The 5,548-nt window shown below is 42.1% G+C and overlaps 1 long non-coding RNA gene across 1 annotated transcript; it reads left to right on the top strand.

Moving 5' to 3' along the window:
- Positions 1 to 386: 386 nt before the first annotated feature.
- Positions 387 to 5,236, top strand: LOC311238299. Its single transcript, XR_014620350.1, has 3 exons — positions 387 to 506; positions 2,692 to 2,856; positions 4,770 to 5,236. It is a non-coding gene; the product is annotated as an uncharacterized lncRNA (long non-coding RNA).
- Positions 5,237 to 5,548: the final 312 nt, after the last annotated feature.

Genomic DNA, 5,548 nt, shown 5'->3' with positions numbered 1-5,548 from the left:
CAACAACAACAACTTATTTATATGATATATGAAGATATAAGTGATCATTTGACTACATGAATACCACATAGCAGTTACATTATCTAACTGCTATGTGGTATTCATGTAGTCAAATGATCACTTATATCTGTGATTGAAGCATTCTGCAATTAACATTTTCAATAATTTCCTATCATCTCAAGACCCCCCTGTCAGCTACCTACCCTCCCTCTAGGTTGTCGCTATATGGCTGATACATCTCTCAAGGGTCGAGATAATTAAGAGGCTATTGATATTCAGATACCGTGGTACTCTGTCTGGACAGCAACACTTCAGGCAGGGCAGGGGATGGAGGGGGCGGGGTAGCCATGACGACGGGTAGCTAATGGACACGACCATAGGAAGGATGCTCCTCCTCAGAGGTACATAACCTCCGGGAGTCAGGCTTTGATGTGATCGTGCCGCCTCGCTGTCTCCAACCGACGGTGTCCTCCCGCCTGCCCGTCTTGTCCGTTCACTCAGCGGAGGTAAGACTTGAGTCTTTCTTTCCTTTCTTTATTTCTCTCTTTAGACATTTCTCTGTGTGTCTACGTCCTCCATGACTGGACATATGTCTGCCTGACCACACTGCTGAAGTAAGATCTGAATCAAATTTTTTCTTTCTTTTTCCATCTATTTCTTTCTTTCTTTCTTTCTTTCTTTCTTTCTTTCTTTCTTTCTTTCTTTCTTTCTTTCTTTCTTTCTTTCTTTCTTTCTTTCTTTCTTTCTTTCTTTCTTTCTTTCTTTCTTTCTTTCTTTCTTTCTTTCTTTCTTTCTTTTTCTTTTTTTCTTCTTGTATAGCTCTTGATCATTGATCAAAAGTGTTTATTTATCAATTTTTCATCTCATACTTACGGGGTTTTACATCTGAGGAATCCAGTGACTTCACATCTCACTAAGTTACTATGAGCACGTTCTCTTTTTCTTGTCCCAAAACTGCACAAATAAATGTTTAGTTGTTTGATCTTTAATTTGAACTTGAACTGGGAACTGTGGTCACGTGGAGGCCATTATTCCACGTAGGTTTGTTTATAGCTATAAGCTAAATGATGGAAAAACGAAAGAAAGTAGCAGGCCTAAAAGGTATTCGTTTTCAGTGCAGTAAACAGTTATTTAATATAATTCCTTTGAAGGAACCAAAATCAAAGCAAAGCACTGCAACCCAATATCTATCGAGCTAAAAGACAAAAAGGGGGACAAAAGGGAGTTCAGATAAACTGCGGGTGGAATACATCATTAATGGAGTCAAACTGCGCTAAGAAGTGAGAGGAACACAAAGAGAGGCGCTGTGCTGAGCTCCGTATTGACTCAGTGACATACGGTCCAGTGATACATAATGTATGAGTGTGGGTGGCTGGCGCTGAGCAGATCTCTTGGGTTGTTATGTGATCTGTGCGGACAGAACGCCCGGAGCAGAGGACTCCCCCCCCCCCCTACCCCCGTCTCCTCCTCCTCCCCATCTTCCGAGCGATGACGAGCAGCTGTGTGAGGTCATCACCCCCTGAGAACAACGAACACAGACTGACCCAGACACAGGAGCCTCACTGTGAGTAGAGAGAGAGAGAGAGAGAGAGAGAGAGAGAGAGAGAGAGAGAGAGAGAGAGAGAGAGAGAGAGAGAGAGAGAGAGAGAGAGACAGACAGACAGACAGACAGACAGACAGACAGACAGACAGACAGACAGACAGACAGACAGACAGACAGACAGACAGACAGACAGACAGACAGACAGACAGACAGACAGACAGGAAGGCAGGAGGACAGACAGACAGACAGACAGACAGACAGACAGACAGACAGACAGACAGACAGACAGACAGACAGACAGACAGACAGACAGACAGACAGACAGACAGACAGACAGACAGAAAGACAGACAGACAGGAAGGCAGGAGGACAGACAGACAGACAGACAGACAGACAGACAGACAGACAGACAGACAGACAGACAGACAGACAGACAGACATGGTGGAGATAGAGACAGAACGAGAGTTAGAGATGGAGAAAGTGAGACAGAGAGAGGGAGGGAGGGAGGGAGGGAGGGAGGGAGGGAGGGAGGGAGGGAGGGAGGGAGGGAGGGAGGGGAGTTGGAGATTGGAGGGGGGATAGTCCACGTTCGATTTATCACAAACTGGGAGGTCCTTTCAGGCATCCAAAAATCTGTTGTTTTGGCTGTTTGAGACATTATGGAAATGATTATGTCCTCATTAACGTCCAGTAGCATTGCTAACCTTTTCTGCAGAGAGAGAGAGAGAGAGAGAGAGAGAGAGAGAGAGAGAGAGAGAGAGAGAGAGAGAGAGAGAGAGAGAGAGAGAGAGATAGGGGGGGGAGATAGAGAGAGAGGGAGATAGAGAGACAGAGAGAGGGGATGTAGAGAGAGATTGATAGAGGATGTAGAGAGAGAGCGGATGTAGAGAGAGATTGATGGGGGATGTATAAAAGAGAGAGGATGTAGAGAGAGAGAGAGAGAACGTGTGGGAGAGGTAGACAGAGGTCCACAAGGACACATCCTTTTCCAACATTGACAGATGGCCGTCTTGTCTTCCGCAGAACTGTCCTTTAGTCGATTAGTTGACGATTTGATTACTATACTTTGGATAACTAACTTTTGTTTTTGATCAAGTTAATTAAATGTCCACTGTCTGTCTGTCTTTCTGTCTGTCTGTCTAACTAGACCAGAGGTTGTTGGGGAGTCGGTTGCAGAAGGAGGGAGTCATGGAGGCCGAGGACAAACGCGGCCTGGAGGAGGCTCTCAGTGGAGAACGACAGGAGGACGACCAGCTAAAGAAACCTCGCAGGAAAGACACGCCCGTCCTCATCTCCCCTCTGATCATACCAGGTGAGACGGCAGCACAAGCAGGCTCCAGGTGTTGGGGTCAACTTCCTGTCAATTCATCACATACTGTAAGGGAGAAGAAATCACCATCCATTGGCCTCCAAGAGAAGTACTAGTTGTTTCTAGTTCGGTTGAAAGACAATCTATCACGTGCACACACATGATCATTTATTTATGAATTTAAATGACAGGCACAGGCATGAGACAAACTGGTTATCTGCAATACCCCTAGTAATTGTTTATTTTGTTCTGGCGACATCTAGTGGGGATAGACGGCCATTGCGGATGTGTTTTTGCACAGCACGTAGAACTGCCGAGTTATTCTGTTTATCCCAAACAAACCTATGCCGCTCACTGTTGTTATGTACAAACCTCTGTAGCTTCTGTTGTTAGCTGTCCAGATGTCAGCTGTGTGTGGACGCGCGCGCGACATCTACCGAGGACCGTGTGTATTGTAATCTGTAATCTAACGAAAAAAACACATTGCATTCTGGCAACAACGTAACGCAGTGTAACTGGGAGGATTAGTAACTGTAATACTTACTATTTTGGAAATTGTAAAGCCTTACTTTACTCGTTACTGGGAAAGTAATAATTACTAAGTAGTGTGTTACTGCCCAACATTGCTCCTCAGATACTGAACAATATCCTTAACTGCATGGCCGTCCACCTGTTAATCTGTAGACCGTTTTCGCCTAAAGGTACATGCCTAAGTAAATTTGGAAGATTGCTCCACTTCTGCAAGGTCAATTAGCATGTTCTTGGTATCTAGGAACATCTAGGGACCTGGGGGTATGTATTTCCAGTGTCAGAAATATTGTGTCTGTTACTAGGCTGAGTAAATTGTAATGAAGAAAAGGAGAATATAAATTATGATTTATGATTTTTGCATATTTGATCAAAAATTGATAGGGGTAGGAGAAAATGCTCACTGAGCTCATTCACCACCTTATTGAGATCATGTGTAAAAAAAATCTAAGCAAATGAATAAAGGGAAGATGATTAAACAGAAGGATTTGTAGATACAGTAATGATAATCGATTTAAATTATAAATTCATATTTGACCTTGAACTTGACCTTGACCTTATTATGGCCAAATCATACATCTATGGATAGGGAAAATGCTCCTCTGGCAGGGTTGAATCTGGATTTAGTCATTTCCTTGCGGTTTTTACGATAATTAGCATTTTCCGATAAATTCGTATTTCCTATAAATCGTATAAAACATCGGTAAAATGAAAATATACACTTTGACTACTGTTTTTGTTAGGGTTATGGTCTTTACTCTTTGCGATTTTTTTTTTTTAAACATTAACCTCTTAACATCCAAGGGCCCACATGTGGACGATTCTTTGCCGACCTCTAGTGGCTCGGGTGTGCATTTTTATTAATACAATATTTAGATAGAATTAAAGCCATATTTGTTGCCTGTCGATTGCCCTTTCAGGTGACAAAATCCGCTCAGCGGTTCTCGAGTTACATGCCGATATGTGAGGCGTGCCCATTAGTACACATTACCACCCCTGACTCCCGGGGCTCTAGTTCCGTCAATCATTTGGCGATCTCGAAAATCTTTGCACAGGGTTGTAGCCAATGAGTGTGGCTTTCCAATGATACCCCATGATATGATAATTGGGGATATAATACGGTCTCTATTGATCGATTTATGATAAAGAAAAGCAGGGGGTCCTATAGGGGGACCTTAAGGCTTAACAGGTTGAGAACAGTCATCTGAAAGCCTCACGCACACACAAACTAAACACAATGGTCTTTACCTTCAACAAAAGTCTTTCTTTCCTTCTTTCTTTCTTTCTTTCTTTCTTTCTTTCTTTCTTTCTTTCTTTCTTTCTTTCTTTCTTTCTTTCTTTCTTTCTTTCTTTCTTTCTTTCTTTCTTTCTTTCTTTCTCTCTCTCAGGAGTGCGGCTGATGAAGGGAGAGAAACGAATGATCCACGTAGAAGACGAAGAGAAGGGTGGAAAGAATTAAGAGACCCATTAGAGCTTCATAGTTGACTGCATTCTCAATATATGTTTTATCTGCTATTTGACTAAAGTTAGCTTTGAACAAAGTAATTTTTGAGCGCTTTCCAAAAAAAAGACGAGATGAGAAGATGAGGTCACGCGTACAGCAACGATGTGCTCAGAACAGTGTGATTTGCAACGACTGAAATTCAATATAAGCATGAAAAATGTATTTTCCTCACAGATCTTAGTTAAGATCTCTTACGAACCCATCATATATAAACCTATCATATATATGATAAAATATATGATAGGTTTAAAGGAGAATCTCACTCTGTCTCTTGTATTTGTAGCAAAGTTGTTTTACATGAGCTCACAGCCAGCTCATATCAGCAGACCATAGATATAGAATAGATTACTACTGGTATCTGTGAAGAGTAGAACACTTTACATATTCTTAATAAAGATAACAATGATTTAAATATGTGTTTTATTGACAGGACAAACATACTGTGTAATCTAATGTAAAAGAAAAAGAGAACGAGACCGGCAGCAAAGTTACTGCGGACAGCTTAAAGTCACGGGATGACTATACGTTCCACATTTTCAAAACACACACAATACACAATTTCTGACGTGAATATAAACATGCAAAGCACGTACGTACGACACGTGACGCTGGTTATTTCATCGTGAGCGTTTGTCGTCGAGTGCATTGACTGCCATTCTAGAA

This window comes from Notolepis coatsorum (assembly GCF_963971535.1).
Source record: "Notolepis coatsorum genome assembly, chromosome: 12".
Taxonomy (NCBI): domain Eukaryota; kingdom Metazoa; phylum Chordata; class Actinopteri; order Aulopiformes; family Paralepididae; genus Notolepis; species Notolepis coatsorum.
Note: the sequence above shows the minus strand (reverse complement) of the source record. Positions and strands in the feature narration are given on the sequence as shown.